General features: G+C 36.1%; 44 non-coding genes across 44 annotated transcripts; all 44 read right to left on the bottom strand.

Moving 5' to 3' along the window:
- Window positions 1-190: 190 nt before the first annotated feature.
- Window positions 191-331, bottom strand: LOC144385606 (U4 spliceosomal RNA). The gene has a single exon (XR_013451867.1). It is a non-coding gene; the product is annotated as a U4 spliceosomal RNA (small nuclear RNA).
- A 476-nt stretch (window positions 332-807) lies between these two features.
- On the bottom strand, window positions 808-948 carry LOC144385380 (U4 spliceosomal RNA). Its single transcript, XR_013451641.1, has one exon. It is a non-coding gene; the product is annotated as a U4 spliceosomal RNA (small nuclear RNA).
- Window positions 949-1,433: 485 nt separating this feature from the next.
- Window positions 1,434-1,574, bottom strand: LOC144385641 (U4 spliceosomal RNA). The gene has a single exon (XR_013451901.1). It is a non-coding gene; the product is annotated as a U4 spliceosomal RNA (small nuclear RNA).
- Window positions 1,575-2,050: 476 nt separating this feature from the next.
- LOC144385640 (U4 spliceosomal RNA) lies at window positions 2,051-2,191 on the bottom strand. Its single transcript, XR_013451900.1, has one exon. It is a non-coding gene; the product is annotated as a U4 spliceosomal RNA (small nuclear RNA).
- A 485-nt stretch (window positions 2,192-2,676) lies between these two features.
- LOC144385639 (U4 spliceosomal RNA) lies at window positions 2,677-2,817 on the bottom strand. The gene has a single exon (XR_013451899.1). It is a non-coding gene; the product is annotated as a U4 spliceosomal RNA (small nuclear RNA).
- Window positions 2,818-3,302: 485 nt separating this feature from the next.
- On the bottom strand, window positions 3,303-3,443 carry LOC144385638 (U4 spliceosomal RNA). Its single transcript, XR_013451898.1, has one exon. It is a non-coding gene; the product is annotated as a U4 spliceosomal RNA (small nuclear RNA).
- A 485-nt stretch (window positions 3,444-3,928) lies between these two features.
- Window positions 3,929-4,069, bottom strand: LOC144385637 (U4 spliceosomal RNA). Its single transcript, XR_013451897.1, has one exon. It is a non-coding gene; the product is annotated as a U4 spliceosomal RNA (small nuclear RNA).
- Window positions 4,070-4,542: 473 nt separating this feature from the next.
- Window positions 4,543-4,683, bottom strand: LOC144385636 (U4 spliceosomal RNA). Its single transcript, XR_013451896.1, has one exon. It is a non-coding gene; the product is annotated as a U4 spliceosomal RNA (small nuclear RNA).
- Window positions 4,684-5,168: 485 nt separating this feature from the next.
- Window positions 5,169-5,309, bottom strand: LOC144385635 (U4 spliceosomal RNA). Its single transcript, XR_013451895.1, has one exon. It is a non-coding gene; the product is annotated as a U4 spliceosomal RNA (small nuclear RNA).
- Window positions 5,310-5,794: 485 nt separating this feature from the next.
- Window positions 5,795-5,935, bottom strand: LOC144385634 (U4 spliceosomal RNA). The gene has a single exon (XR_013451894.1). It is a non-coding gene; the product is annotated as a U4 spliceosomal RNA (small nuclear RNA).
- A 485-nt stretch (window positions 5,936-6,420) lies between these two features.
- LOC144385633 (U4 spliceosomal RNA) lies at window positions 6,421-6,561 on the bottom strand. The gene has a single exon (XR_013451893.1). It is a non-coding gene; the product is annotated as a U4 spliceosomal RNA (small nuclear RNA).
- A 482-nt stretch (window positions 6,562-7,043) lies between these two features.
- Window positions 7,044-7,184, bottom strand: LOC144385632 (U4 spliceosomal RNA). The gene has a single exon (XR_013451892.1). It is a non-coding gene; the product is annotated as a U4 spliceosomal RNA (small nuclear RNA).
- A 485-nt stretch (window positions 7,185-7,669) lies between these two features.
- Window positions 7,670-7,810, bottom strand: LOC144385631 (U4 spliceosomal RNA). The gene has a single exon (XR_013451891.1). It is a non-coding gene; the product is annotated as a U4 spliceosomal RNA (small nuclear RNA).
- Window positions 7,811-8,295: 485 nt separating this feature from the next.
- LOC144385630 (U4 spliceosomal RNA) lies at window positions 8,296-8,436 on the bottom strand. The gene has a single exon (XR_013451890.1). It is a non-coding gene; the product is annotated as a U4 spliceosomal RNA (small nuclear RNA).
- Window positions 8,437-8,921: 485 nt separating this feature from the next.
- LOC144385610 (U4 spliceosomal RNA) lies at window positions 8,922-9,062 on the bottom strand. Its single transcript, XR_013451870.1, has one exon. It is a non-coding gene; the product is annotated as a U4 spliceosomal RNA (small nuclear RNA).
- Window positions 9,063-9,538: 476 nt separating this feature from the next.
- Window positions 9,539-9,679, bottom strand: LOC144385605 (U4 spliceosomal RNA). Its single transcript, XR_013451866.1, has one exon. It is a non-coding gene; the product is annotated as a U4 spliceosomal RNA (small nuclear RNA).
- A 477-nt stretch (window positions 9,680-10,156) lies between these two features.
- Window positions 10,157-10,297, bottom strand: LOC144385604 (U4 spliceosomal RNA). Its single transcript, XR_013451865.1, has one exon. It is a non-coding gene; the product is annotated as a U4 spliceosomal RNA (small nuclear RNA).
- A 476-nt stretch (window positions 10,298-10,773) lies between these two features.
- On the bottom strand, window positions 10,774-10,914 carry LOC144385629 (U4 spliceosomal RNA). Its single transcript, XR_013451889.1, has one exon. It is a non-coding gene; the product is annotated as a U4 spliceosomal RNA (small nuclear RNA).
- A 485-nt stretch (window positions 10,915-11,399) lies between these two features.
- LOC144385603 (U4 spliceosomal RNA) lies at window positions 11,400-11,540 on the bottom strand. The gene has a single exon (XR_013451864.1). It is a non-coding gene; the product is annotated as a U4 spliceosomal RNA (small nuclear RNA).
- A 476-nt stretch (window positions 11,541-12,016) lies between these two features.
- Window positions 12,017-12,157, bottom strand: LOC144385602 (U4 spliceosomal RNA). The gene has a single exon (XR_013451863.1). It is a non-coding gene; the product is annotated as a U4 spliceosomal RNA (small nuclear RNA).
- A 476-nt stretch (window positions 12,158-12,633) lies between these two features.
- On the bottom strand, window positions 12,634-12,774 carry LOC144385628 (U4 spliceosomal RNA). The gene has a single exon (XR_013451888.1). It is a non-coding gene; the product is annotated as a U4 spliceosomal RNA (small nuclear RNA).
- A 485-nt stretch (window positions 12,775-13,259) lies between these two features.
- On the bottom strand, window positions 13,260-13,400 carry LOC144385601 (U4 spliceosomal RNA). The gene has a single exon (XR_013451862.1). It is a non-coding gene; the product is annotated as a U4 spliceosomal RNA (small nuclear RNA).
- Window positions 13,401-13,876: 476 nt separating this feature from the next.
- Window positions 13,877-14,017, bottom strand: LOC144385600 (U4 spliceosomal RNA). Its single transcript, XR_013451861.1, has one exon. It is a non-coding gene; the product is annotated as a U4 spliceosomal RNA (small nuclear RNA).
- A 476-nt stretch (window positions 14,018-14,493) lies between these two features.
- Window positions 14,494-14,634, bottom strand: LOC144385627 (U4 spliceosomal RNA). Its single transcript, XR_013451887.1, has one exon. It is a non-coding gene; the product is annotated as a U4 spliceosomal RNA (small nuclear RNA).
- A 485-nt stretch (window positions 14,635-15,119) lies between these two features.
- On the bottom strand, window positions 15,120-15,260 carry LOC144385626 (U4 spliceosomal RNA). Its single transcript, XR_013451886.1, has one exon. It is a non-coding gene; the product is annotated as a U4 spliceosomal RNA (small nuclear RNA).
- A 476-nt stretch (window positions 15,261-15,736) lies between these two features.
- LOC144385625 (U4 spliceosomal RNA) lies at window positions 15,737-15,877 on the bottom strand. The gene has a single exon (XR_013451885.1). It is a non-coding gene; the product is annotated as a U4 spliceosomal RNA (small nuclear RNA).
- Window positions 15,878-16,362: 485 nt separating this feature from the next.
- On the bottom strand, window positions 16,363-16,503 carry LOC144385624 (U4 spliceosomal RNA). The gene has a single exon (XR_013451884.1). It is a non-coding gene; the product is annotated as a U4 spliceosomal RNA (small nuclear RNA).
- Window positions 16,504-16,979: 476 nt separating this feature from the next.
- LOC144385599 (U4 spliceosomal RNA) lies at window positions 16,980-17,120 on the bottom strand. The gene has a single exon (XR_013451860.1). It is a non-coding gene; the product is annotated as a U4 spliceosomal RNA (small nuclear RNA).
- Window positions 17,121-17,596: 476 nt separating this feature from the next.
- LOC144385623 (U4 spliceosomal RNA) lies at window positions 17,597-17,737 on the bottom strand. The gene has a single exon (XR_013451883.1). It is a non-coding gene; the product is annotated as a U4 spliceosomal RNA (small nuclear RNA).
- Window positions 17,738-18,222: 485 nt separating this feature from the next.
- Window positions 18,223-18,363, bottom strand: LOC144385616 (U4 spliceosomal RNA). Its single transcript, XR_013451876.1, has one exon. It is a non-coding gene; the product is annotated as a U4 spliceosomal RNA (small nuclear RNA).
- A 485-nt stretch (window positions 18,364-18,848) lies between these two features.
- Window positions 18,849-18,989, bottom strand: LOC144385622 (U4 spliceosomal RNA). The gene has a single exon (XR_013451882.1). It is a non-coding gene; the product is annotated as a U4 spliceosomal RNA (small nuclear RNA).
- Window positions 18,990-19,474: 485 nt separating this feature from the next.
- LOC144385621 (U4 spliceosomal RNA) lies at window positions 19,475-19,615 on the bottom strand. Its single transcript, XR_013451881.1, has one exon. It is a non-coding gene; the product is annotated as a U4 spliceosomal RNA (small nuclear RNA).
- Window positions 19,616-20,100: 485 nt separating this feature from the next.
- On the bottom strand, window positions 20,101-20,241 carry LOC144385598 (U4 spliceosomal RNA). Its single transcript, XR_013451859.1, has one exon. It is a non-coding gene; the product is annotated as a U4 spliceosomal RNA (small nuclear RNA).
- Window positions 20,242-20,717: 476 nt separating this feature from the next.
- LOC144385620 (U4 spliceosomal RNA) lies at window positions 20,718-20,858 on the bottom strand. The gene has a single exon (XR_013451880.1). It is a non-coding gene; the product is annotated as a U4 spliceosomal RNA (small nuclear RNA).
- A 485-nt stretch (window positions 20,859-21,343) lies between these two features.
- Window positions 21,344-21,484, bottom strand: LOC144385619 (U4 spliceosomal RNA). The gene has a single exon (XR_013451879.1). It is a non-coding gene; the product is annotated as a U4 spliceosomal RNA (small nuclear RNA).
- A 485-nt stretch (window positions 21,485-21,969) lies between these two features.
- On the bottom strand, window positions 21,970-22,110 carry LOC144385596 (U4 spliceosomal RNA). Its single transcript, XR_013451857.1, has one exon. It is a non-coding gene; the product is annotated as a U4 spliceosomal RNA (small nuclear RNA).
- A 476-nt stretch (window positions 22,111-22,586) lies between these two features.
- LOC144385595 (U4 spliceosomal RNA) lies at window positions 22,587-22,727 on the bottom strand. Its single transcript, XR_013451856.1, has one exon. It is a non-coding gene; the product is annotated as a U4 spliceosomal RNA (small nuclear RNA).
- Window positions 22,728-23,203: 476 nt separating this feature from the next.
- On the bottom strand, window positions 23,204-23,344 carry LOC144385609 (U4 spliceosomal RNA). The gene has a single exon (XR_013451869.1). It is a non-coding gene; the product is annotated as a U4 spliceosomal RNA (small nuclear RNA).
- A 485-nt stretch (window positions 23,345-23,829) lies between these two features.
- LOC144385597 (U4 spliceosomal RNA) lies at window positions 23,830-23,970 on the bottom strand. Its single transcript, XR_013451858.1, has one exon. It is a non-coding gene; the product is annotated as a U4 spliceosomal RNA (small nuclear RNA).
- A 485-nt stretch (window positions 23,971-24,455) lies between these two features.
- Window positions 24,456-24,596, bottom strand: LOC144385587 (U4 spliceosomal RNA). The gene has a single exon (XR_013451848.1). It is a non-coding gene; the product is annotated as a U4 spliceosomal RNA (small nuclear RNA).
- Window positions 24,597-25,081: 485 nt separating this feature from the next.
- Window positions 25,082-25,222, bottom strand: LOC144385577 (U4 spliceosomal RNA). The gene has a single exon (XR_013451838.1). It is a non-coding gene; the product is annotated as a U4 spliceosomal RNA (small nuclear RNA).
- A 485-nt stretch (window positions 25,223-25,707) lies between these two features.
- On the bottom strand, window positions 25,708-25,848 carry LOC144385567 (U4 spliceosomal RNA). Its single transcript, XR_013451828.1, has one exon. It is a non-coding gene; the product is annotated as a U4 spliceosomal RNA (small nuclear RNA).
- A 485-nt stretch (window positions 25,849-26,333) lies between these two features.
- Window positions 26,334-26,474, bottom strand: LOC144385594 (U4 spliceosomal RNA). The gene has a single exon (XR_013451855.1). It is a non-coding gene; the product is annotated as a U4 spliceosomal RNA (small nuclear RNA).
- A 476-nt stretch (window positions 26,475-26,950) lies between these two features.
- On the bottom strand, window positions 26,951-27,091 carry LOC144385556 (U4 spliceosomal RNA). The gene has a single exon (XR_013451816.1). It is a non-coding gene; the product is annotated as a U4 spliceosomal RNA (small nuclear RNA).
- Window positions 27,092-27,542: the final 451 nt, after the last annotated feature.

The following is a 27,542-nucleotide window of genomic DNA, read 5'->3' as shown; positions in this document are numbered from 1 at the left end:
CATGTCGATTAAAGTTTACCATTGACATAAAATGTGACGTCTCCGTGACAACCAATGAATAAGGAATTTGACAAGATTTCTAAAGATGTTAAAACAAATCTAAAATTGTAGAGAGAACACTAGACAACAACTTAAGAAGCTCATTTTTCGCGATATCGAATTCAGCTTACTATTGACATATCATCTGAAGTCTCCTTAGAGACTAACAAAATTTGCCTCAGCTGACTATATTTCAAGTCATCTTTGGCGGGTATTGGGTTAAAGTTTTCAACCAGCAATAATCACGTCTCAGTAAACTTCATAGACTATGAAATTGCCTCTGCAAAAGGATGCCTATGGCTACAAAAGTATCAACCAGTACCTGGTGTAACACTCCTGAAACAAATGGTGCATTTCTCTAACCTTACAGCATGGAACCACGCCCAGTCCATATTATTGCTGGATATGGCAACAAAGTATCCTTAGTACTATCAACGTTAAGAGCCTACCGTGACAAACAATCAATTTGGAATTTGAGGAGTTTTATGAAGATGTTAGAAGAAATCTAAAATTGTTGACAGAACACTACAGCACAATTTTGGAAACTCATTTTCTGTTTATTTGAGAGCGATAAACCTCATGTCGATTAAAGTTTACCATTGACATAAAATGCGACGTCTCCGTGACAACCAATGAATAAGGAATTTGACAAGATTTCTAAAGATGTTAAAAAAAATCTAAAATTGTAGAGAGAACACTAGACAACAACTTAAGAAGCTCATTTTTCGCGATGTCGAATTCAGCTTACTATTGACATATCATCTGAAGTCTCCTTAGAGACTAACAAAAATTGCCTCAGCTGACTATATTTCAAGTCATCTTTGGCGGGTATTGGGTTAAAGTTTTCAACCAGCAATAATCACGTCTCAGTAAACTTCATAGACTATGAAATTGCCTCTGCAAAAGGATGCCTATGGCTACAAAAGTATCAACCAGTACCTGGTGTAACACTCCTGAAACAAATGGTGCATTTCTCTAACCTTACAGCATGGAACCACGCCCAGTCCATGTTATGAGAGTTATTGCTGGATATGGCAACAAAGTATCCTTAGTACTATCAACGTTAAGAGCCTACCGTGACAAACAATCAATTTGGAATTTGAGGAGTTTTATAAAGATGTTAGAAGAAATCTAAAATTGTTGACAGAACACTACAGCACAATTTTGGAAACTCATTTTCTGTTTATTTGAGAGCGATAAACCTCATGTCGATTAAAGTTTACCATTGACATAAAATGTGACGTCTCCGTGACAACCAATGAATAAGGAATTTGACAAGATTTCTAAAGATGTTAAAACAAATCTAAAATTGTAGAGAGAACACTAGACAACAACTTAAGAAGCTCATTTTTCGCGATGTCGAATTCAGCTTACTATTGACATATCATCTGAAGTCTCCTTAGAGACTAACAAAAATTGCCTCAGCTGACTATATTTCAAGTCATCTTTGGCGGGTATTGGGTTAAAGTTTTCAACCAGCAATAATCACGTCTCAGTAAACTTCATAGACTATGAAATTGCCTCTGCAAAAGGATGCCTATGGCTACAAAAGTATCAACCAGTACCTGGTGTAACACTCCTGAAACAAATGGTGCATTTTTCTAACCTTACAGCATGGAACCACGCCCAGTCCATATTATTGCTGGATATGGCAACAAAGTATCCTTAGTACTATCAACGTTAAGAGCCTACCGTGACAAACAATCAATTTGGAATTTGAGGAGTTTTATAAAGATGTTAGAAGAAATCTAAAATTGTTGACAGAACACTACAGCACAATTTTGGAAACTCATTTTCTGTTTATTTGAGAGCGATAAACCTCATGTCGATTAAAGTTTACCATTGACATAAAATGCGACGTCTCCGTGACAACCAATGAATAAGGAATTTGACAAGATTTCTAAAGATGTTAAAAAAAATCTAAAATTGTAGAGAGAACACTAGACAACAACTTAAGAAGCTCATTTTTCGCGATGTCGAATTCAGCTTACTATTGACATATCATCTGAAGTCTCCTTAGAGACTAACAAAAATTGCCTCAGCTGACTATATTTCAAGTCATCTTTGGCGGGTATTGGGTTAAAGTTTTCAACCAGCAATAATCACGTCTCAGTAAACTTCATAGACTATGAAATTGCCTCTGCAAAAGGATGCCTATGGCTACAAAAGTATCAACCAGTACCTGGTGTAACACTCCTGAAACAAATGGTGCATTTCTCTAACCTTACAGCATGGAACCACGCCCAGTCCATGTTATGAGAGTTATTGCTGGATATGGCAACAAAGTATCCTTAGTACTATCAACGTTAAGAGCCTACCGTGACAAACAATCAATTTGGAATTTGAGGAGTTTTATAAAGATGTTAGAAGAAATCTAAAATTGTTGACAGAACACTACAGCACAATTTTGGAAACTCATTTTCTGTTTATTTGAGAGCGATAAACCTCATGTCGATTAAAGTTTACCATTGACATAAAATGCGACGTCTCCGTGACAACCAATGAATAAGGAATTTGACAAGATTTCTAAAGATGTTAAAACAAATCTAAAATTGTAGAGAGAACACTAGACAACAACTTAAGAAGCTCATTTTTCGCGATGTCGAATTCAGCTTACTATTGACATATCATCTGAAGTCTCCTTAGAGACTAACAAAAATTGCCTCAGCTGACTATATTTCAAGTCATCTTTGGCGGGTATTGGGTTAAAGTTTTCAACCAGCAATAATCACGTCTCAGTAAACTTCATAGACTATGAAATTGCCTCTGCAAAAGGATGCCTATGGCTACAAAAGTATCAACCAGTACCTGGTGTAACACTCCTGAAACAAATGGTGCATTTCTCTAACCTTACAGCATGGAACCACGCCCAGTCCATGTTATGAGAGTTATTGCTGGATATGGCAACAAAGTATCCTTAGTACTATCAACGTTAAGAGCCTACCGTGACAAACAATCAATTTGGAATTTGAGGAGTTTTATAAAGATGTTAGAAGAAATCTAAAATTGTTGACAGAACACTACAGCACAATTTTGGAAACTCATTTTCTGTTTATTTGAGAGCGATAAACCTCATGTCGATTAAAGTTTACCATTGACATAAAATGCGACGTCTCCGTGACAACCAATGAATAAGGAATTTGACAAGATTTCTAAAGATGTTAAAAAAAATCTAAAATTGTAGAGAGAACACTAGACAACAACTTAAGAAGCTCATTTTTCGCGATGTCGAATTCAGCTTACTATTGACATATCATCTGAAGTCTCCTTAGAGACTAACAAAAATTGCCTCAGCTGACTATATTTCAAGTCATCTTTGGCGGGTATTGGGTTAAAGTTTTCAACCAGCAATAATCACGTCTCAGTAAACTTCATAGACTATGAAATTGCCTCTGCAAAAGGATGCCTATGGCTACAAAAGTATCAACCAGTACCTGGTGTAACACTCCTGAAACAAATGGTGCATTTCTCTAACCTTACAGCATGGAACCACGCCCAGTCCATGTTATGAGAGTTATTGCTGGATATGGCAACAAAGTATCCTTAGTACTATCAACGTTAAGAGCCTACCGTGACAAACAATCAATTTGGAATTTGAGGAGTTTTATAAAGATGTTAGAAGAAATCTAAAATTGTTGACAGAACACTACAGCACAATTTTGGAAACTCATTTTCTGTTTATTTGAGAGCGATAAACCTCATGTCGATTAAAGTTTACCATTGACATAAAATGTGACGTCTCCGTGACAACCAATGAATAAGGAATTTGACAAGATTTCTAAAGATGTTAAAACAAATCTAAAATTGTAGAGAGAACACTAGACAACAACTTAAGAAGCTCATTTTTCGCGATGTCGAATTCAGCTTACTATTGACATATCATCTGAAGTCTCCTTAGAGACTAACAAAAATTGCCTCAGCTGACTATATTTCAAGTCATCTTTGGCGGGTATTGGGTTAAAGTTTTCAACCAGCAATAATCACGTCTCAGTAAACTTCATAGACTATGAAATTGCCTCTGCAAAAGGATGCCTATGGCTACAAAAGTATCAACCAGTACCTGGTGTAACACTCCTGAAACAAATGGTGCATTTTTCTAACCTTACAGCATGGAACCACGCCCAGTCCATATTATTGCTGGATATGGCAACAAAGTATCCTTAGTACTATCAACGTTAAGAGCCTACCGTGACAAACAATCAATTTGGAATTTGAGGAGTTTTATAAAGATGTTAGAAGAAATCTAAAATTGTTGACAGAACACTACAGCACAATTTTGGAAACTCATTTTCTGTTTATTTGAGAGCGATAAACCTCATGTCGATTAAAGTTTACCATTGACATAAAATGCGACGTCTCCGTGACAACCAATGAATAAGGAATTTGACAAGATTTCTAAAGATGTTAAAAAAAATCTAAAATTGTAGAGAGAACACTAGACAACTTAAGAAGCTCATTTTTCGCGATGTCGAATTTAGCTTACTATTGACATATCATCTGAAGTCTCCTTAGAGACTAACAAAAATTGCCTCAGCTGACTATATTTCAAGTCATCTTTGGCGGGTATTGGGTTAAAGTTTTCAACCAGCAATAATCACGTCTCAGTAAACTTCATAGACTATGAAATTGCCTCTGCAAAAGGATGCCTATGGCTACAAAAGTATCAACCAGTACCTGGTGTAACACTCCTGAAACAAATGGTGCATTTCTCTAACCTTACAGCATGGAACCACGCCCAGTCCATGTTATGAGAGTTATTGCTGGATATGGCAACAAAGTATCCTTAGTACTATCAACGTTAAGAGCCTACCGTGACAAACAATCAATTTGGAATTTGAGGAGTTTTATAAAGATGTTAGAAGAAATCTAAAATTGTTGACAGAACACTACAGCACAATTTTGGAAACTCATTTTCTGTTTATTTGAGAGCGATAAACCTCATGTCGATTAAAGTTTACCATTGACATAAAATGCGACGTCTCCGTGACAACCAATGAATAAGGAATTTGACAAGATTTCTAAAGATGTTAAAACAAATCTAAAATTGTAGAGAGAACACTAGACAACAACTTAAGAAGCTCATTTTTCGCGATGTCGAATTCAGCTTACTATTGACATATCATCTGAAGTCTCCTTAGAGACTAACAAAAATTGCCTCAGCTGACTATATTTCAAGTCATCTTTGGCGGGTATTGGGTTAAAGTTTTCAACCAGCAATAATCACGTCTCAGTAAACTTCATAGACTATGAAATTGCCTCTGCAAAAGGATGCCTATGGCTACAAAAGTATCAACCAGTACCTGGTGTAACACTCCTGAAACAAATGGTGCATTTCTCTAACCTTACAGCATGGAACCACGCCCAGTCCATGTTATGAGAGTTATTGCTGGATATGGCAACAAAGTATCCTTAGTACTATCAACGTTAAGAGCCTACCGTGACAAACAATCAATTTGGAATTTGAGGAGTTTTATAAAGATGTTAGAAGAAATCTAAAATTGTTGACAGAACACTACAGCACAATTTTGGAAACTCATTTTCTGTTTATTTGAGAGCGATAAACCTCATGTCGATTAAAGTTTACCATTGACATAAAATGCGACGTCTCCGTGACAACCAATGAATAAGGAATTTGACAAGATTTCTAAAGATGTTAAAAAAAATCTAAAATTGTAGAGAGAACACTAGACAACAACTTAAGAAGCTCATTTTTCGCGATGTCGAATTCAGCTTACTATTGACATATCATCTGAAGTCTCCTTAGAGACTAACAAAAATTGCCTCAGCTGACTATATTTCAAGTCATCTTTGGCGGGTATTGGGTTAAAGTTTTCAACCAGCAATAATCACGTCTCAGTAAACTTCATAGACTATGAAATTGCCTCTGCAAAAGGATGCCTATGGCTACAAAAGTATCAACCAGTACCTGGTGTAACACTCCTGAAACAAATGGTGCATTTCTCTAACCTTACAGCATGGAACCACGCCCAGTCCATGTTATGAGAGTTATTGCTGGATATGGCAACAAAGTATCCTTAGTACTATCAACGTTAAGAGCCTACCGTGACAAACAATCAATTTGGAATTTGAGGAGTTTTATAAAGATGTTAGAAGAAATCTAAAATTGTTGACAGAACACTACAGCACAATTTTGGAAACTCATTTTCTGTTTATTTGAGAGCGATAAACCTCATGTCGATTAAAGTTTACCATTGACATAAAATGTGACGTCTCCGTGACAACCAATGAATAAGGAATTTGACAAGATTTCTAAAGATGTTAAAACAAATCTAAAATTGTAGAGAGAACACTAGACAACAACTTAAGAAGCTCATTTTTCGCGATGTCGAATTCAGCTTACTATTGACATATCATCTGAAGTCTCCTTAGAGACTAACAAAAATTGCCTCAGCTGACTATATTTCAAGTCATCTTTGGCGGGTATTGGGTTAAAGTTTTCAACCAGCAATAATCACGTCTCAGTAAACTTCATAGACTATGAAATTGCCTCTGCAAAAGGATGCCTATGGCTACAAAAGTATCAACCAGTACCTGGTGTAACACTCCTGAAACAAATGGTGCATTTCTCTAACCTTACAGCATGGAACCACGCCCAGTCCATGTTATGAGAGTTATTGCTGGATATGGCAACAAAGTATCCTTAGTACTATCAACGTTAAGAGCCTACCGTGACAAACAATCAATTTGGAATTTGAGGAGTTTTATAAAGATGTTAGAAGAAATCTAAAATTGTTGACAGAACACTACAGCACAATTTTGGAAACTCATTTTCTGTTTATTTGAGAGCGATAAACCTCATGTCGATTAAAGTTTACCATTGACATAAAATGCGACGTCTCCGTGACAACCAATGAATAAGGAATTTGACAAGATTTCTAAAGATGTTAAAAAAAATCTAAAATTGTAGAGAGAACACTAGACAACTTAAGAAGCTCATTTTTCGCGATGTCGAATTCAGCTTACTATTGACATATCATCTGAAGTCTCCTTAGAGACTAACAAAAATTGCCTCAGCTGACTATATTTCAAGTCATCTTTGGCGGGTATTGGGTTAAAGTTTTCAACCAGCAATAATCACGTCTCAGTAAACTTCATAGACTATGAAATTGCCTCTGCAAAAGGATGCCTATGGCTACAAAAGTATCAACCAGTACCTGGTGTAACACTCCTGAAACAAATGGTGCATTTCTCTAACCTTACAGCATGGAACCACGCCCAGTCCATGTTATGAGAGTTATTGCTGGATATGGCAACAAAGTATCCTTAGTACTATCAACGTTAAGAGCCTACCGTGACAAACAATCAATTTGGAATTTGAGGAGTTTTATAAAGATGTTAGAAGAAATCTAAAATTGTTGACAGAACACTACAGCACAATTTTGGAAACTCATTTTCTGTTTATTTGAGAGCGATAAACCTCATGTCGATTAAAGTTTACCATTGACATAAAATGTGACGTCTCCGTGACAACCAATGAATAAGGAATTTGACAAGATTTCTAAAGATGTTAAAACAAATCTAAAATTGTAGAGAGAACACTAGACAACAACTTAAGAAGCTCATTTTTCGCGATGTCGAATTCAGCTTACTATTGACATATCATCTGAAGTCTCCTTAGAGACTAACAAAAATTGCCTCAGCTGACTATATTTCAAGTCATCTTTGGCGGGTATTGGGTTAAAGTTTTCAACCAGCAATAATCACGTCTCAGTAAACTTCATAGACTATGAAATTGCCTCTGCAAAAGGATGCCTATGGCTACAAAAGTATCAACCAGTACCTGGTGTAACACTCCTGAAACAAATGGTGCATTTCTCTAACCTTACAGCATGGAACCACGCCCAGTCCATGTTATGAGAGTTATTGCTGGATATGGCAACAAAGTATCCTTAGTACTATCAACGTTAAGAGCCTACCGTGACAAACAATCAATTTGGAATTTGAGGAGTTTTATAAAGATGTTAGAAGAAATCTAAAATTGTTGACAGAACACTACAGCACAATTTTGGAAACTCATTTTCTGTTTATTTGAGAGCGATAAACCTCATGTCGATTAAAGTTTACCATTGACATAAAATGTGACGTCTCCGTGACAACCAATGAATAAGGAATTTGACAAGATTTCTAAAGATGTTAAAACAAATCTAAAATTGTAGAGAGAACACTAGACAACAACTTAAGAAGCTCATTTTTCGCGATGTCGAATTCAGCTTACTATTGACATATCATCTGAAGTCTCCTTAGAGACTAACAAAAATTGCCTCAGCTGACTATATTTCAAGTCATCTTTGGCGGGTATTGGGTTAAAGTTTTCAACCAGCAATAATCACGTCTCAGTAAACTTCATAGACTATGAAATTGCCTCTGCAAAAGGATGCCTATGGCTACAAAAGTATCAACCAGTACCTGGTGTAACACTCCTGAAACAAATGGTGCATTTCTCTAACCTTACAGCATGGAACCACGCCCAGTCCATGTTATGAGAGTTATTGCTGGATATGGCAACAAAGTATCCTTAGTACTATCAACGTTAAGAGCCTACCGTGACAAACAATCAATTTGGAATTTGAGGAGTTTTATAAAGATGTTTGAAGAAATCTAAAATTGTTGACAGAACACTACAGCACAATTTTGGAAACTCATTTTCTGTTTATTTGAGAGCGATAAACCTCATGTCGATTAAAGTTTACCATTGACATAAAATGCGACGTCTCCGTGACAACCAATGAATAAGGAATTTGACAAGATTTCTAAAGATGTTAAAAAAAATCTAAAATTGTAGAGAGAACACTAGACAACAACTTAAGAAGCTCATTTTTCGCGATGTCGAATTCAGCTTACTATTGACATATCATCTGAAGTCTCCTTAGAGACTAACAAAAATTGCCTCAGCTGACTATATTTCAAGTCATCTTTGGCGGGTATTGGGTTAAAGTTTTCAACCAGCGATAATCACGTCTCAGTAAACTTCATAGACTATGAAATTGCCTCTGCAAAAGGATGCCTATGGCTACAAAAGTATCAACCAGTACCTGGTGTAACACTCCTGAAACAAATGGTGCATTTTTCTAACCTTACAGCATGGAACCACGCCCAGTCCATATTATTGCTGGATATGGCAACAAAGTATCCTTAGTACTATCAACGTTAAGAGCCTACCGTGACAAACAATCAATTTGGAATTTGAGGAGTTTTATAAAGATGTTAGAAGAAATCTAAAATTGTTGACAGAACACTACAGCACAATTTTGGAAACTCATTTTCTGTTTATTTGAGAGCGATAAACCTCATGTCGATTAAAGTTTACCATTGACATAAAATGTGACGTCTCCGTGACAACCAATGAATAAGGAATTTGACAAGATTTCTAAAGATGTTAAAAAAAATCTAAAATTGTAGAGAGAACACTAGACAACAACTTAAGAAGCTCATTTTTCGCGATATCGAATTCAGCCTACTATTGACATATCATCTGAAGTCTCCTTAGAGACTAACAAAATTTGCCTCAGCTGACTATATTTCAAGTCATCTTTGGCGGGTATTGGGTTAAAGTTTTCAACCAGCAATAATCACGTCTCAGTAAACTTCATAGACTATGAAATTGCCTCTGCAAAAGGATGCCTATGGCTACAAAAGTATCAACCAGTACCTGGTGTAACACTCCTGAAACAAATGGTGCATTTTTCTAACCTTACAGCATGGAACCACGCCCAGTCCATATTATTGCTGGATATGGCAACAAAGTATCCTTAGTACTATCAACGTTAAGAGCCTACCGTGACAAACAATCCATTTGGAATTTGAGGAGTTTTATAAAGATGTTATAAAGAAATCTAAAATTGTTGACAGAACACTACAGCACAATTTTGGAAACTCATTTTCTGTTTATTTGAGAGCGATAAACCTCATGTCGATTAAAGTTTACCATTGACATAAAATGTGACGTCTCCGTGACAACCAATGAATAAGGAATTTGACAAGATTTCTAAAGATGTTAAAAAAAATCTAAAATTGTAGAGAGAACACTAGACAACAACTTAAGAAGCTCATTTTTCGCGATATCGAATTCAGCTTACTATTGACATATCATCTGAAGTCTCCTTAGAGACTAACAAAATTTGCCTCAGCTGACTATATTTCAAGTCATCTTTGGCGGGTATTGGGTTAAAGTTTTCAACCAGCAATAATCACGTCTCAGTAAACTTCATAGACTATGAAATTGCCTCTGCAAAAGGATGCCTATGGCTACAAAAGTATCAACCAGTACCTGGTGTAACACTCCTGAAACAAATGGTGCATTTCTCTAACCTTACAGCATGGAACCACGCCCAGTCCATATTATTGCTGGATATGGCAACAAAGTATCCTTAGTACTATCAACGTTAAGAGCCTACCGTGACAAACAATCAATTTGGAATTTGAGGAGTTTTATAAAGATGTTAGAAGAAATCTAAAATTGTTGACAGAACACTACAGCACAATTTTGGAAACTCATTTTCTGTTTATTTGAGAGCGATAAACCTCATGTCGATTAAAGTTTACCATTGACATAAAATGCGACGTCTCCGTGACAACCAATGAATAAAGAATTTGACAAGATTTCTAAAGATGTTAAAAAAAATCTAAAATTGTAGAGAGAACACTAGACAACAACTTAAGAAGCTCATTTTTCGCGATGTCGAATTCAGCTTACTATTGACATATCATCTGAAGTCTCCTTAGAGACTAACAAAAATTGCCTCAGCTGACTATATTTCAAGTCATCTTTGGCGGGTATTGGGTTAAAGTTTTCAACCAGCAATAATCACGTCTCAGTAAACTTCATAGACTATGAAATTGCCTCTGCAAAAGGATGCCTATGGCTACAAAAGTATCAACCAGTACCTGGTGTAACACTCCTGAAACAAATGGTGCATTTCTCTAACCTTACAGCATGGAACCACGCCCAGTCCATGTTATGAGAGTTATTGCTGGATATGGCAACAAAGTATCCTTAGTACTATCAACGTTAAGAGCCTACCGTGACAAACAATCAATTTGGAATTTGAGGAGTTTTATAAAGATGTTAGAAGAAATCTAAAATTGTTGACAGAACACTACAGCACAATTTTGGAAACTCATTTTCTGTTTATTTGAGAGCGATAAACCTCATGTCGATTAAAGTTTACCATTGACATAAAATGTGACGTCTCCGTGACAACCAATGAATAAGGAATTTGACAAGATTTCTAAAGATGTTAAAAAAAATCTAAAATTGTAGAGAGAACACTAGACAACAACTTAAGAAGCTCATTTTTCGCGATATCGAATTCAGCCTACTATTGACATATCATCTGAAGTCTCCTTAGAGACTAACAAAATTTGCCTCAGCTGACTATATTTCAAGTCATCTTTGGCGGGTATTGGGTTAAAGTTTTCAACCAGCAATAATCACGTCTCAGTAAACTTCATAGACTATGAAATTGCCTCTGCAAAAGGATGCCTATGGCTACAAAAGTATCAACCAGTACCTGGTGTAACACTCCTGAAACAAATGGTGCATTTTTCTAACCTTACAGCATGGAACCACGCCCAGTCCATATTATTGCTGGATATGGCAACAAAGTATCCTTAGTACTATCAACGTTAAGAGCCTACCGTGACAAACAATCCATTTGGAATTTGAGGAGTTTTATAAAGATGTTAGAAGAAATCTAAAATTGTTGACAGAACACTACAGCACAATTTTGGAAACTCATTTTCTGTTTATTTGAGAGCGATAAACCTCATGTCGATTAAAGTTTACCATTGACATAAAATGTGACGTCTCCGTGACAACCAATGAATAAGGAATTTGACAAGATTTCTAAAGATGTTAAAAAAAATCTAAAATTGTAGAGAGAACACTAGACAACAACTTAAGAAGCTCATTTTTCGCGATATCGAATTCAGCTTACTATTGACATATCATCTGAAGTCTCCTTAGAGACTAACAAAATTTGCCTCAGCTGACTATATTTCAAGTCATCTTTGGCGGGTATTGGGTTAAAGTTTTCAACCAGCAATAATCACGTCTCAGTAAACTTCATAGACTATGAAATTGCCTCTGCAAAAGGATGCCTATGGCTACAAAAGTATCAACCAGTACCTGGTGTAACACTCCTGAAACAAATGGTGCATTTCTCTAACCTTACAGCATGGAACCACGCCCAGTCCATATTATTGCTGGATATGGCAACAAAGTATCCTTAGTACTATCAACGTTAAGAGCCTACCGTGACAAACAATCAATTTGGAATTTGAGGAGTTTTATAAAGATGTTAGAAGAAATCTAAAATTGTTGACAGAACACTACAGCACAATTTTGGAAACTCATTTTCTGTTTATTTGAGAGCGATAAACCTCATGTCGATTAAAGTTTACCATTGACATAAAATGCGACGTCTCCGTGACAACCAATGAATAAAGAATTTGACAAGATTTCTAAAGATGTTAAAAAAAATCTAAAATTGTAGAGAGAACACTAGACAACAACTTAAGAAGCTCATTTTTCGCGATGTCGAATTCAGCTTACTATTGACATATCATCTGAAGTCTCCTTAGAGACTAACAAAAATTGCCTCAGCTGACTATATTTCAAGTCATCTTTGGCGGGTATTGGGTTAAAGTTTTCAACCAGCAATAATCACGTCTCAGTAAACTTCATAGACTATGAAATTGCCTCTGCAAAAGGATGCCTATGGCTACAAAAGTATCAACCAGTACCTGGTGTAACACTCCTGAAACAAATGGTGCATTTCTCTAACCTTACAGCATGGAACCACGCCCAGTCCATGTTATGAGAGTTATTGCTGGATATGGCAACAAAGTATCCTTAGTACTATCAACGTTAAGAGCCTACCGTGACAAACAATCAATTTGGAATTTGAGGAGTTTTATAAAGATGTTAGAAGAAATCTAAAATTGTTGACAGAACCTTACAGCACAATTTTGGAAACTCATTTTCTGTTTATTTGAGAGCGATAAACCTCATGTCGATTAAAGTTTACCATTGACATAAAATGTGACGTCTCCGTGACAACCAATGAATAAGGAATTTGACAAGATTTCTAAAGATGTTAAAACAAATCTAAAATTGTAGAGAGAACACTAGACAACAACTTAAGAAGCTCATTTTTCGCGATGTCGAATTCAGCTTACTATTGACATATCATCTGAAGTCTCCTTAGAGACTAACAAAATTTGCCTCAGCTGACTATATTTCAAGTCATCTTTGGCGGGTATTGGGTTAAAGTTTTCAACCAGCAATAATCACGTCTCAGTAAACTTCATAGACTATGAAATTGCCTCTGCAAAAGGATGCCTATGGCTACAAAAGTATCAACCAGTACCTGGTGTAACACTCCTGAAACAAATGGTGCATTTCTCTAACCTTACAGCATGGAACCACGCCCAGTCCATATTATTGCTGGATATGGCAACAAAGTATCCTTAGTACTATCAACGTTAAGAGCCTACCGTGACAAACAATCAATTTGGAATTTGAGGAGTTTTATAAAGATGTTAGAAGAAATCTAAAATTGTTGACAGAACACTACAGCACAATTTTGGAAACTCATTTTCTGTTTATTTGAGAGCGATAAACCTCATGTCGATTAAAGTTTACCATTGACATAAAATGTGACGTCTCCGTGACAACCAATGAATAAGGAATTTGACAAGATTTCTAAAGATGTTAAAACAAATCTAAAATTGTAGAGAGAACACTAGACAACAACTTAAGAAGCTCATTTTTCGCGATATCGAATTCAGCTTACTATTGACATATCATCTGAAGTCTCCTTAGAGACTAACAAAATTTGCCTCAGCTGACTATATTTCAAGTCATCTTTGGCGGGTATTGGGTTAAAGTTTTCAACCAGCAATAATCACGTCTCAGTAAACTTCATAGACTATGAAATTGCCTCTGCAAAAGGATGCCTATGGCTACAAAAGTATCAACCAGTACCTGGTGTAACACTCCTGAAACAAATGGTGCATTTCTCTAACCTTACAGCATGGAACCACGCCCAGTCCATATTATTGCTGGATATGGCAACAAAGTATCCTTAGTACTATCAACGTTAAGAGCCTACCGTGACAAACAATCAATTTGGAATTTGAGGAGTTTTATAAAGATGTTAGAAGAAATCTAAAATTGTTGACAGAACACTACAGCACAATTTTGGAAACTCATTTTCTGTTTATTTGAGAGCGATAAACCTCATGTCGATTAAAGTTTACCATTGACATAAAATGCGACGTCTCCGTGACAACCAATGAATAAAGAATTTGACAAGATTTCTAAAGATGTTAAAAAAAATCTAAAATTGTAGAGAGAACACTAGACAACAACTTAAGAAGCTCATTTTTCGCGATGTCGAATTCAGCTTACTATTGACATATCATCTGAAGTCTCCTTAGAGACTAACAAAAATTGCCTCAGCTGACTATATTTCAAGTCATCTTTGGCGGGTATTGGGTTAAAGTTTTCAACCAGCAATAATCACGTCTCAGTAAACTTCATAGACTATGAAATTGCCTCTGCAAAAGGATGCCTATGGCTACAAAAGTATCAACCAGTACCTGGTGTAACACTCCTGAAACAAATGGTGCATTTCTCTAACCTTACAGCATGGAACCACGCCCAGTCCATGTTATGAGAGTTATTGCTGGATATGGCAACAAAGTATCCTTAGTACTATCAACGTTAAGAGCCTACCGTGACAAACAATCAATTTGGAATTTGAGGAGTTTTATAAAGATGTTAGAAGAAATCTAAAATTGTTGACAGAACACTACAGCACAATTTTGGAAACTCATTTTCTGTTTATTTGAGAGCGATAAACCTCATGTCGATTAAAGTTTACCATTGACATAAAATGTGACGTCTCCGTGACAACCAATGAATAAGGAATTTGACAAGATTTCTAAAGATGTTAAAACAAATCTAAAATTGTAGAGAGAACACTAGACAACAACTTAAGAAGCTCATTTTTCGCGATGTCGAATTCAGCTTACTATTGACATATCATCTGAAGTCTCCTTAGAGACTAACAAAAATTGCCTCAGCTGACTATATTTCAAGTCATCTTTGGCGGGTATTGGGTTAAAGTTTTCAACCAGCAATAATCACGTCTCAGTAAACTTCATAGACTATGAAATTGCCTCTGCAAAAGGATGCCTATGGCTACAAAAGTATCAACCAGTACCTGGTGTAACACTCCTGAAACAAATGGTGCATTTCTCTAACCTTACAGCATGGAACCACGCCCAGTCCATATTATTGCTGGATATGGCAACAAAGTATCCTTAGTACTATCAACGTTAAGAGCCTACCGTGACAAACAATCAATTTGGAATTTGAGGAGTTTTATAAAGATGTTAGAAGAAATCTAAAATTGTTGACAGAACACTACAGCACAATTTTGGAAACTCATTTTCTGTTTATTTGAGAGCGATAAACCTCATGTCGATTAAAGTTTACCATTGACATAAAATGCGACGTCTCCGTGACAACCAATGAATAAGGAATTTGACAAGATTTCTAAAGATGTTAAAAAAAATCTAAAATTGTAGAGAGAACACTAGACAACAACTTAAGAAGCTAATTTTTCGCGATGTCGAATTCAGCTTACTATTGACATATCATCTGAAGTCTCCTTAGAGACTAACAAAAATTGCCTCAGCTGACTATATTTCAAGTCATCTTTGGCGGGTATTGGGTTAAAGTTTTCAACCAGCAATAATCACGTCTCAGTAAACTTCATAGACTATGAAATTGCCTCTGCAAAAGGATGCCTATGGCTACAAAAGTATCAACCAGTACCTGGTGTAACACTCCTGAAACAAATGGTGCATTTCTCTAACCTTACAGCATGGAACCACGCCCAGTCCATGTTATGAGAGTTATTGCTGGATATGGCAACAAAGTATCCTTAGAACTATCAACGTTAAGAGCCTACCGTGACAAACAATCAATTTGGAATTTGAGGAGTTTTATAAAGATGTTTGAAGAAATCTAAAATTGTTGACAGAACACTACAGCACAATTTTGGAAACTCATTTTCTGTTTATTTGAGAGCGATAAACCTCATGTCGATTAAAGTTTACCATTGACATAAAATGCGACGTCTCCGTGACAACCAATGAATAAGGAATTTGACAAGATTTCTAAAGATGTTAAAAAAAATCTAAAATTGTAGAGAGAACACTAGACAACAACTTAAGAAGCTCATTTTTCGCGATGTCGAATTCAGCTTACTATTGACATATCATCTGAAGTCTCCTTAGAGACTAACAAAAATTGCCTCAGCTGACTATATTTCAAGTCATCTTTGGCGGGTATTGGGTTAAAGTTTTCAACCAGCAATAATCACGTCTCAGTAAACTTCATAGACTATGAAATTGCCTCTGCAAAAGGATGCCTATGGCTACAAAAGTATCAACCAGTACCTGGTGTAACACTCCTGAAACAAATGGTGCATTTTTCTAACCTTACAGCATGGAACCACGCCCAGTCCATATTATTGCTGGATATGGCAACAAAGTATCCTTAGTACTATCAATGTTAAGAGCCTACCGTGACAAACAATCAATTTGGAATTTGAGGAGTTTTATAAAGATGTTAGAAGAAATCTAAAATTGTTGACAGAACACTACAGCACAATTTTGGAAACTCATTTTCTGTTTATTTGAGAGCGATAAACCTCATGTCGATTAAAGTTTACCATTGACATAAAATGTGACGTCTCCGTGACAACCAATGAATAAGGAATTTGACAAGATTTCTAAAGATGTTAAAAAAAATCTAAAATTGTAGAGAGAACACTAGACAACAACTTAAGAAGCTCATTTTTCGCGATATCGAATTCAGCTTACTATTGACATATCATCTGAAGTCTCCTTAGAGACTAACAAAATTTGCCTCAGCTGACTATATTTCAAGTCATCTTTGGCGGGTATTGGGTTAAAGTTTTCAACCAGCAATAATCACGTCTCAGTAAACTTCATAGACTATGAAATTGCCTCTGCAAAAGGATGCCTATGGCTACAAAAGTATCAACCAGTACCTGGTGTAACACTCCTGAAACAAATGGTGCATTTCTCTAACCTTACAGCATGGAACCACGCCCAGTCCATATTATTGCTGGATATGGCAACAAAGTATCCTTAGTACTATCAACGTTAAGAGCCTACCGTGACAAACAATCAATTTGGAATTTGAGGAGTTTTATAAAGATGTTAGAAGAAATCTAAAATTGTTGACAGAACACTACAGCACAATTTTGGAAACTCATTTTCTGTTTATTTGAGAGCGATAAACCTCATGTCGATTAAAGTTTACCATTGACATAAAATGTGACGTCTCCGTGACAACCAATGAATAAGGAATTTGACAAGATTTCTAAAGAGGTTAAAACAAATCTAAAATTGTAGAGAGAACACTAGACAACAACTTAAGAAGCTCATTTTTCGCGATGTCGAATTCAGCTTACTATTGACATATCATCTGAAGTCTCCTTAGAGACTAACAAAAATTGCCTCAGCTGACTATATTTCAAGTCATCTTTGGCGGGTATTGGGTTAAAGTTTTCAACCAGCAATAATCACGTCTCAGTAAACTTCATAGACTATGAAATTGCCTCTGCAAAAGGATGCCTATGGCTACAAAAGTATCAACCAGTACCTGGTGTAACACTCCTGAAACAAATGGTGCATTTCTCTAACCTTACAGCATGGAACCACGCCCAGTCCATGTTATGAGAGTTATTGCTGGATATGGCAACAAAGTATCCTTAGTACTATCAACGTTAAGAGCCTACCGTGACAAACAATCAATTTGGAATTTGAGGAGTTTTATAAAGATGTTAGAAGAAATCTAAAATTGTTGACAGAACACTACAGCACAATTTTGGAAACTCATTTTCTGTTTATTTGAGAGCGATAAACCTCATGTCGATTAAAGTTTACCATTGACATAAAATGTGACGTCTCCGTGACAACCAATGAATAAGGAATTTGACAAGATTTCTAAAGAGGTTAAAACAAATCTAAAATTGTAGAGAGAACACTAGACAACAACTTAAGAAGCTCATTTTTCGCGATGTCGAATTCAGCTTACTATTGACATATCATCTGAAGTCTCCTTAGAGACTAACAAAAAGTGCCTCAGCTGACTATATTTCAAGTCATCTTTGGCGGGTATTGGGTTAAAGTTTTCAACCAGCAATAATCACGTCTCAGTAAACTTCATAGACTATGAAATTGCCTCTGCAAAAGGATGCCTATGGCTACAAAAGTATCAACCAGTACCTGGTGTAACACTCCTGAAACAAATGGTGCATTTCTCTAACCTTACAGCATGGAACCACGCCCAGTCCATGTTATGAGAGTTATTGCTGGATATGGCAACAAAGTATCCTTAGTACTATCAACGTTAAGAGCCTACCGTGACAAACAATCAATTTGGAATTTGAGGAGTTTTATAAAGATGTTAGAAGAAATCTAAAATTGTTGACAGAACACTACAGCACAATTTTGGAAACTCATTTTCTGTTTATTTGAGAGCGATAAACCTCATGTCGATTAAAGTTTACCATTGACATAAAATGCGACGTCTCCGTGACAACCAATGAATAAGGAATTTGACAAGATTTCTAAAGATGTTAAAACAAATCTAAAATTGTAGAGAGAACACTAGACAACAACTTAAGAAGCTCATTTTTCGCGATATCGAATTCAGCTTACTATTGACATATCATCTGAAGTCTCCTTAGAGACTAACAAAAATTGCCTCAGCTGACTATATTTCAAGTCATCTTTGGCGGGTATTGGGTTAAAGTTTTCAACCAGCAATAATCACGTCTCAGTAAACTTCATAGACTATGAAATTGCCTCTGCAAAAGGATGCCTATGGCTACAAAAGTATCAACCAGTACCTGGTGTAACACTCCTGAAACAAATGGTGCATTTCTCTAACCTTACAGCATGGAACCACGCCCAGTCCATGTTATGAGAGTTATTGCTGGATATGGCAACAAAGTATCCTTAGTACTATCAACGTTAAGAGCCTACCGTGACAAACAATCAATTTGGAATTTGAGGAGTTTTATAAAGATGTTAGAAGAAATCTAAAATTGTTGACAGAACACTACAGCACAATTTTGGAAACTCATTTTCTGTTTATTTGAGAGCGATAAACCTCATGTCGATTAAAGTTTACCATTGACATAAAATGTGACGTCTCCGTGACAACCAATGAATAAGGAATTTGACAAGATTTCTAAAGAGGTTAAAACAAATCTAAAATTGTAGAGAGAACACTAGACAACAACTTAAGAAGCTCATTTTTCGCGATGTCGAATTCAGCTTACTATTGACATATCATCTGAAGTCTCCTTAGAGACTAACAAAAATTGCCTCAGCTGACTATATTTCAAGTCATCTTTGGCGGGTATTGGGTTAAAGTTTTCAACCAGCAATAATCACGTCTCAGTAAACTTCATAGACTATGAAATTGCCTCTGCAAAAGGATGCCTATGGCTACAAAAGTATCAACCAGTACCTGGTGTAACACTCCTGAAACAAATGGTGCATTTCTCTAACCTTACAGCATGGAACCACGCCCAGTCCATGTTATGAGAGTTATTGCTGGATATGGCAACAAAGTATCCTTAGTACTATCAACGTTAAGAGCCTACCGTGACAAACAATCAATTTGGAATTTGAGGAGTTTTATAAATATGTTAGAAGAAATCTAAAATTGTTGACAGAACACTACAGCACAATTTTGGAAACTCATTTTCTGTTTATTTGAGAGCGATAAACCTCATGTCGATTAAAGTTTACCATTGACATAAAATGTGACGTCTCCGTGACAACCAATGAATAAGGAATTTGACAAGATTTCTAAAGATGTTAAAACAAATCTAAAATTGTAGAGAGAACACTAGACAACAACTTAAGAAGCTCATTTTTCGCGATATCGAATTCAGCTTACTATTGACATATCATCTGAAGTCTCCTTAGAGACTAACAAAATTTGCCTCAGCTGACTATATTTCAAGTCATCTTTGGCGGGTATTGGGTTAAAGTTTTCAACCAGCAATAATCACGTCTCAGTAAACTTCATAGACTATGAAATTGCCTCTGCAAAAGGATGCCTATGGCTACAAAAGTATCAACCAGTACCTGGTGTAACACTCCTGAAACAAATGGTGCATTTCTCTAACCTTACAGCATGGAACCACGCCCAGTCCATATTATTGCTGGATATGGCAACAAAGTATCCTTAGTACTATCAACGTTAAGAGCCTACCGTGACAAACAATCAATTTGGAATTTGAGGAGTTTTATAAAGATGTTAGAAGAAATCTAAAATTGTTGACAGAACACTACAGCACAATTTTGGAAACTCATTTTCTGTTTATTTGAGAGCGATAAACCTCATGTCGATTAAAGTTTACCATTGACATAAAATGCGACGTCTCCGTGACAACCAATGAATAAGGAATTTGACAAGATTTCTAAAGATGTTAAAACAAATCTAAAATTGTAGAGAGAACACTAGACAACAACTTAAGAAGCTCATTTTTCGCGATATCGAATTCAGCTTACTATTGACATATCATCTGAAGTCTCCTTAGAGACTAACAAAAATTGCCTCAGCTGACTATATTTCAAGTCATCTTTGGCGGGTATTGGGTTAAAGTTTTCAACCAGCAATAATCACGTCTCAGTAAACTTCATAGACTATGAAATTGCCTCTGCAAAAGGATGCCTATGGCTACAAAAGTATCAACCAGTACCTGGTGTAACACTCCTGAAACAAATGGTGCATTTCTCTAACCTTACAGCATGGAACCACGCCCAGTCCATGTTATGAGAGTTATTGCTGGATATGGCAACAAAGTATCCTTAGTACTATCAACGTTAAGAGCCTACCGTGACAAACAATCAATTTGGAATTTGAGGAGTTTTATAAAGATGTTAGAAGAAATCTAAAATTGTTGACAGAACACTACAGCACAATTTTGGAAACTCATTTTCTGTTTATTTGAGAGCGATAAACCTCATGTCGATTAAAGTTTACCATTGACATAAAATGTGACGTCTCCGTGACAACCAATGAATAAGGAATTTGACAAGATTTCTAAAGAGGTTAAAACAAATCTAAAATTGTAGAGAGAACACTAGACAACAACTTAAGAAGCTCATTTTTCGCGATGTCGAATTCAGCTTACTATTGACATATCATCTGAAGTCTCCTTAGAGACTAACAAAAATTGCCTCAGCTGACTATATTTCAAGTCATCTTTGGCGGGTATTGGGTTAAAGTTTTCAACCAGCAATAATCACGTCTCAGTAAACTTCATAGACTATGAAATTGCCTCTGCAAAAGGATGCCTATGGCTACAAAAGTATCAACCAGTACCTGGTGTAACACTCCTGAAACAAATGGTGCATTTCTCTAACCTTACAGCATGGAACCACGCCCAGTCCATGTTATGAGAGTTATTGCTGGATATGGCAACAAAGTATCCTTAGTACTATCAACGTTAAGAGCCTACCGTGACAAACAATCAATTTGGAATTTGAGGAGTTTTATAAATATGTTAGAAGAAATCTAAAATTGTTGACAGAACACTACAGCACAATTTTGGAAACTCATTTTCTGTTTATTTGAGAGCGATAAACCTCATGTCGATTAAAGTTTACCATTGACATAAAATGTGACGTCTCCGTGACAACCAATGAATAAGGAATTTGACAAGATTTCTAAAGATGTTAAAACAAATCTAAAATTGTAGAGAGAACACTAGACAACAACTTAAGAAGCTCATTTTTCGCGATATCGAATTCAGCTTACTATTGACATATCATCTGAAGTCTCCTTAGAGACTAACAAAATTTGCCTCAGCTGACTATATTTCAAGTCATCTTTGGCGGGTATTGGGTTAAAGTTTTCAACCAGCAATAATCACGTCTCAGTAAACTTCATAGACTATGAAATTGCCTCTGCAAAAGGATGCCTATGGCTACAAAAGTATCAACCAGTACCTGGTGTAACACTCCTGAAACAAATGGTGCATTTCTCTAACCTTACAGCATGGAACCACGCCCAGTCCATATTATTGCTGGATATGGCAACAAAGTATCCTTAGTACTATCAACGTTAAGAGCCTACCGTGACAAACAATCAATTTGGAATTTGAGGAGTTTTATAAAGATGTTAGAAGAAATCTAAAATTGTTGACAGAACACTACAGCACAATTTTGGAAACTCATTTTCTGTTTATTTGAGAGCGATAAACCTCATGTCGATTAAAGTTTACCATTGACATAAAATGTGACGTCTCCGTGACAACCAATGAATAAGGAATTTGACAAGATTTCTAAAGATGTTAAAAAAAATCTAAAATTGTAGAGAGAACACTAGACAACAACTTAAGAAGCTCATTTTTCGCGATATCGAATTCAGCTTACTATTGACATATCATCTGAAGTCTCCTTAGAGACTAACAAAATTTGCCTCAGCTGACTATATTTCAAGTCATCTTTGGCGGGTATTGGGTTAAAGTTTTCAACCAGCAATAATCACGTCTCAGTAAACTTCATAGACTATGAAATTGCCTCTGCAAAAGGATGCCTATGGCTACAAAAGTATCAACCAGTACCTGGTGTAACACTCCTGAAACAAATGGTGCATTTCTCTAACCTTACAGCATGGAACCACGCCCAGTCCATATTATTGCTGGATATGGCAACAAAGTATCCTTAGTACTATCAACGTTAAGAGCCTACCGTGACAAACAATCAATTTGGAATTTGAGGAGTTTTATAAAGATGTTAGAAGAAATCTAAAATTGTTGACAGAACACTACAGCACAATTTTGGAAACTCATTTTCTGTTTATTTGAGAGCGATAAACCTCATGTCGATTAAAGTTTACCATTGACATAAAATGTGACGTCTCCGTGACAACCAATGAATAAGGAATTTGACAAGATTTCTAAAGAGGTTAAAACAAATCTAAAATTGTAGAGAGAACACTAGACAACAACTTAAGAAGCTCATTTTTCGCGATGTCGAATTCAGCTTACTATTGACATATCATCTGAAGTCTCCTTAGAGACTAACAAAAATTGCCTCAGCTGACTATATTTCAAGTCATCTTTGGCGGGTATTGGGTTAAAGTTTTCAACCAGCAATAATCACGTCTCAGTAAACTTCATAGACTATGAAATTGCCTCTGCAAAAGGATGCCTATGGCTACAAAAGTATCAACCAGTACCTGGTGTAACACTCCTGAAACAAATGGTGCATTTCTCTAACCTTACAGCATGGAACCACGCCCAGTCCATGTTATGAGAGTTATTGCTGGATATGGCAACAAAGTATCCTTAGTACTATCAACGTTAAGAGCCTACCGTGACAAACAATCAATTTGGAATTTGAGGAGTTTTATAAAGATGTTAGAAGAAATCTAAAATTGTTGACAGAACACTACAGCACAATTTTGGAAACTCATTTTCTGTTTATTTGAGAGCGATAAACCTCATGTCGATTAAAGTTTACCATTGACATAAAATGTGACGTCTCCGTGACAACCAATGAATAAGGAATTTGACAAGATTTCTAAAGAGGTTAAAACAAATCTAAAATTGTAGAGAGAACACTAGACAACAACTTAAGAAGCTCATTTTTCGCGATGTCGAATTCAGCTTACTATTGACATATCATCTGAAGTCTCCTTAGAGACTAACAAAAATTGCCTCAGCTGACTATATTTCAAGTCATCTTTGGCGGGTATTGGGTTAAAGTTTTCAACCAGCAATAATCACGTCTCAGTAAACTTCATAGACTATGAAATTGCCTCTGCAAAAGGATGCCTATGGCTACAAAAGTATCAACCAGTACCTGGTGTAACACTCCTGAAACAAATGGTGCATTTCTCTAACCTTACAGCATGGAACCACGCCCAGTCCATGTTATGAGAGTTATTGCTGGATATGGCAACAAAGTATCCTTAGTACTATCAACGTTAAGAGCCTACCGTGACAAACAATCAATTTGGAATTTGAGGAGTTTTATAAAGATGTTAGAAGAAATCTAAAATTGTTGACAGAACACTACAGCACAATTTTGGAAACTCATTTTCTGTTTATTTGAGAGCGATAAACCTCATGTCGATTAAAGTTTACCATTGACATAAAATGCGACGTCTCCGTGACAACCAATGAATAAGGAATTTGACAAGATTTCTAAAGATGTTAAAACAAATCTAAAATTGTAGAGAGAACACTAGACAACAACTTAAGAAGCTCATTTTTCGCGATATCGAATTCAGCTTACTATTGACATATCATCTGAAGTCTCCTTAGAGACTAACAAAAATTGCCTCAGCTGACTATATTTCAAGTCATCTTTGGCGGGTATTGGGTTAAAGTTTTCAACCAGCAATAATCACGTCTCAGTAAACTTCATAGACTATGAAATTGCCTCTGCAAAAGGATGCCTATGGCTACAAAAGTATCAACCAGTACCTGGTGTAACACTCCTGAAACAAATGGTGCATTTCTCTAACCTTACAGCATGGAACCACGCCCAGTCCATGTTATGAGAGTTATTGCTGGATATGGCAACAAAGTATCCTTAGTACTATCAACGTTAAGAGCCTACCGTGACAAACAATCAATTTGGAATTTGAGGAGTTTTATAAAGATGTTAGAAGAAATCTAAAATTGTTGACAGAACACTACAGCACAATTTTGGAAACTCATTTTCTGTTTATTTGAGAGCGATAAACCTCATGTCGATTAAAGTTTACCATTGACATAAAATGCGACGTCTCCGTGACAACCAATGAATAAGGAATTTGACAAGATTTCTAAAGATGTTAAAACAAATCTAAAATTGTAGAGAGAACACTAGACAACAACTTAAGAAGCTCATTTTTCGCGATATCGAATTCAGCTTACTATTGACATATCATCTGAAGTCTCCTTAGAGACTAACAAAAATTGCCTCAGCTGACTATATTTCAAGTCATCTTTGGCGGGTATTGGGTTAAAGTTTTCAACCAGCAATAATCACGTCTCAGTAAACTTCATAGACTATGAAATTGCCTCTGCAAAAGGATGCCTATGGCTACAAAAGTATCAACCAGTACCTGGTGTAACACTCCTGAAACAAATGGTGCATTTCTCTAACCTTACAGCATGGAACCACGCCCAGTCCATGTTATGAGAGTTATTGCTGGATATGGCAACAAAGTATCCTTAGTACTATCAACGTTAAGAGCCTACCGTGACAAACAATCAATTTGGAATTTGAGGAGTTTTATAAAGATGTTAGAAGAAATCTAAAATTGTTGACAGAACACTACAGCACAATTTTGGAAACTCATTTTCTGTTTATTTGAGAGCGATAAACCTCATGTCGATTAAAGTTTACCATTGACATAAAATGTGACGTCTCCGTGACAACCAATGAATAAGGAATTTGACAAGATTTCTAAAGAGGTTAAAACAAATCTAAAATTGTAGAGAGAACACTAGACAACAACTTAAGAAGCTCATTTTTCGCGATGTCGAATTCAGCTTACTATTGACATATCATCTGAAGTCTCCTTAGAGACTAACAAAAATTGCCTCAGCTGACTATATTTCAAGTCATCTTTGGCGGGTATTGGGTTAAAGTTTTCAACCAGCAATAATCACGTCTCAGTAAACTTCATAGACTATGAAATTGCCTCTGCAAAAGGATGCCTATGGCTACAAAAGTATCAACCAGTACCTGGTGTAACACTCCTGAAACAAATGGTGCATTTCTCTAACCTTACAGCATGGAACCACGCCCAGTCCATGTTATGAGAGTTATTGCTGGATATGGCAACAAAGTATCCTTAGTACTATCAACGTTAAGAGCCTACCGTGACAAACAATCAATTTGGAATTTGAGGAGTTTTATAAATATGTTAGAAGAAATCTAAAATTGTTGACAGAACACTACAGCACAATTTTGGAAACTCATTTTCTGTTTATTTGAGAGCGATAAACCTCATGTCGATTAAAGTTTACCATTGACATAAAATGTGACGTCTCCGTGACAACCAATGAATAAGGAATTTGACAAGATTTCTAAAGATGTTAAAACAAATCTAAAATTGTAGAGAGAACACTAGACAACAACTTAAGAAGCTCATTTTTCGCGATATCGAATTCAGCTTACTATTGACATATCATCTGAAGTCTCCTTAGAGACTAACAAAATTTGCCTCAGCTGACTATATTTCAAGTCATCTTTGGCGGGTATTGGGTTAAAGTTTTCAACCAGCAATAATCACGTCTCAGTAAACTTCATAGACTATGAAATTGCCTCTGCAAAAGGATGCCTATGGCTACAAAAGTATCAACCAGTACCTGGTGTAACACTCCTGAAACAAATGGTGCATTTCTCTAACCTTACAGCATGGAACCACGCCCAGTCCATATTATTGCTGGATATGGCAACAAAGTATCCTTAGTACTATCAACGTTAAGAGCCTACCGTGACAAACAATCAATTTGGAATTTGAGGAGTTTTATAAAGATGTTAGAAGAAATCTAAAATTGTTGACAGAACACTACAGCACAATTTTGGAAACTCATTTTCTGTTTATTTGAGAGCGATAAACCTCATGTCGATTAAAGTTTACCATTGACATAAAATGTGACGTCTCCGTGACAACCAATGAATAAGGAATTTGACAAGATTTCTAAAGAGGTTAAAACAAATCTAAAATTGTAGAGAGAACACTAGACAACAACTTAAGAAGCTCATTTTTCGCGATGTCGAATTCAGCTTACTATTGACATATCATCTGAAGTCTCCTTAGAGACTAACAAAAATTGCCTCAGCTGACTATATTTCAAGTCATCTTTGGCGGGTATTGGGTTAAAGTTTTCAACCAGCAATAATCACGTCTCAGTAAACTTCATAGACTATGAAATTGCCTCTGCAAAAGGATGCCTATGGCTACAAAAGTATCAACCAGTACCTGGTGTAACACTCCTGAAACAAATGGTGCATTTCTCTAACCTTACAGCATGGAACCACGCCCAGTCCATGTTATGAGAGTTATTGCTGGATATGGCAACAAAGTATCCTTAGTACTATCAACGTTAAGAGCCTACCGTGACAAACAATCAATTTGGAATTTGAGGAGTTTTATAAAGATGTTAGAAGAAATCTAAAATTGTTGACAGAACACTACAGCACAATTTTGGAAACTCATTTTCTGTTTATTTGAGAGCGATAAACCTCATGTCGATTAAAGTTTACCATTGACATAAAATGCGACGTCTCCGTGACAACCAATGAATAAGGAATTTGACAAGATTTCTAAAGATGTTAAAACAAATCTAAAATTGTAGAGAGAACACTAGACAACAACTTAAGAAGCTCATTTTTCGCGATAT

This window comes from Gasterosteus aculeatus, chromosome 12, assembly GCF_964276395.1.
Source record: "Gasterosteus aculeatus chromosome 12, fGasAcu3.hap1.1, whole genome shotgun sequence".
NCBI classification, from domain to species: domain Eukaryota; kingdom Metazoa; phylum Chordata; class Actinopteri; order Perciformes; family Gasterosteidae; genus Gasterosteus; species Gasterosteus aculeatus.
The sequence above is the reverse complement of the archived record's forward strand: the minus strand, read 5'-3'. Positions and strand labels throughout refer to the sequence as shown.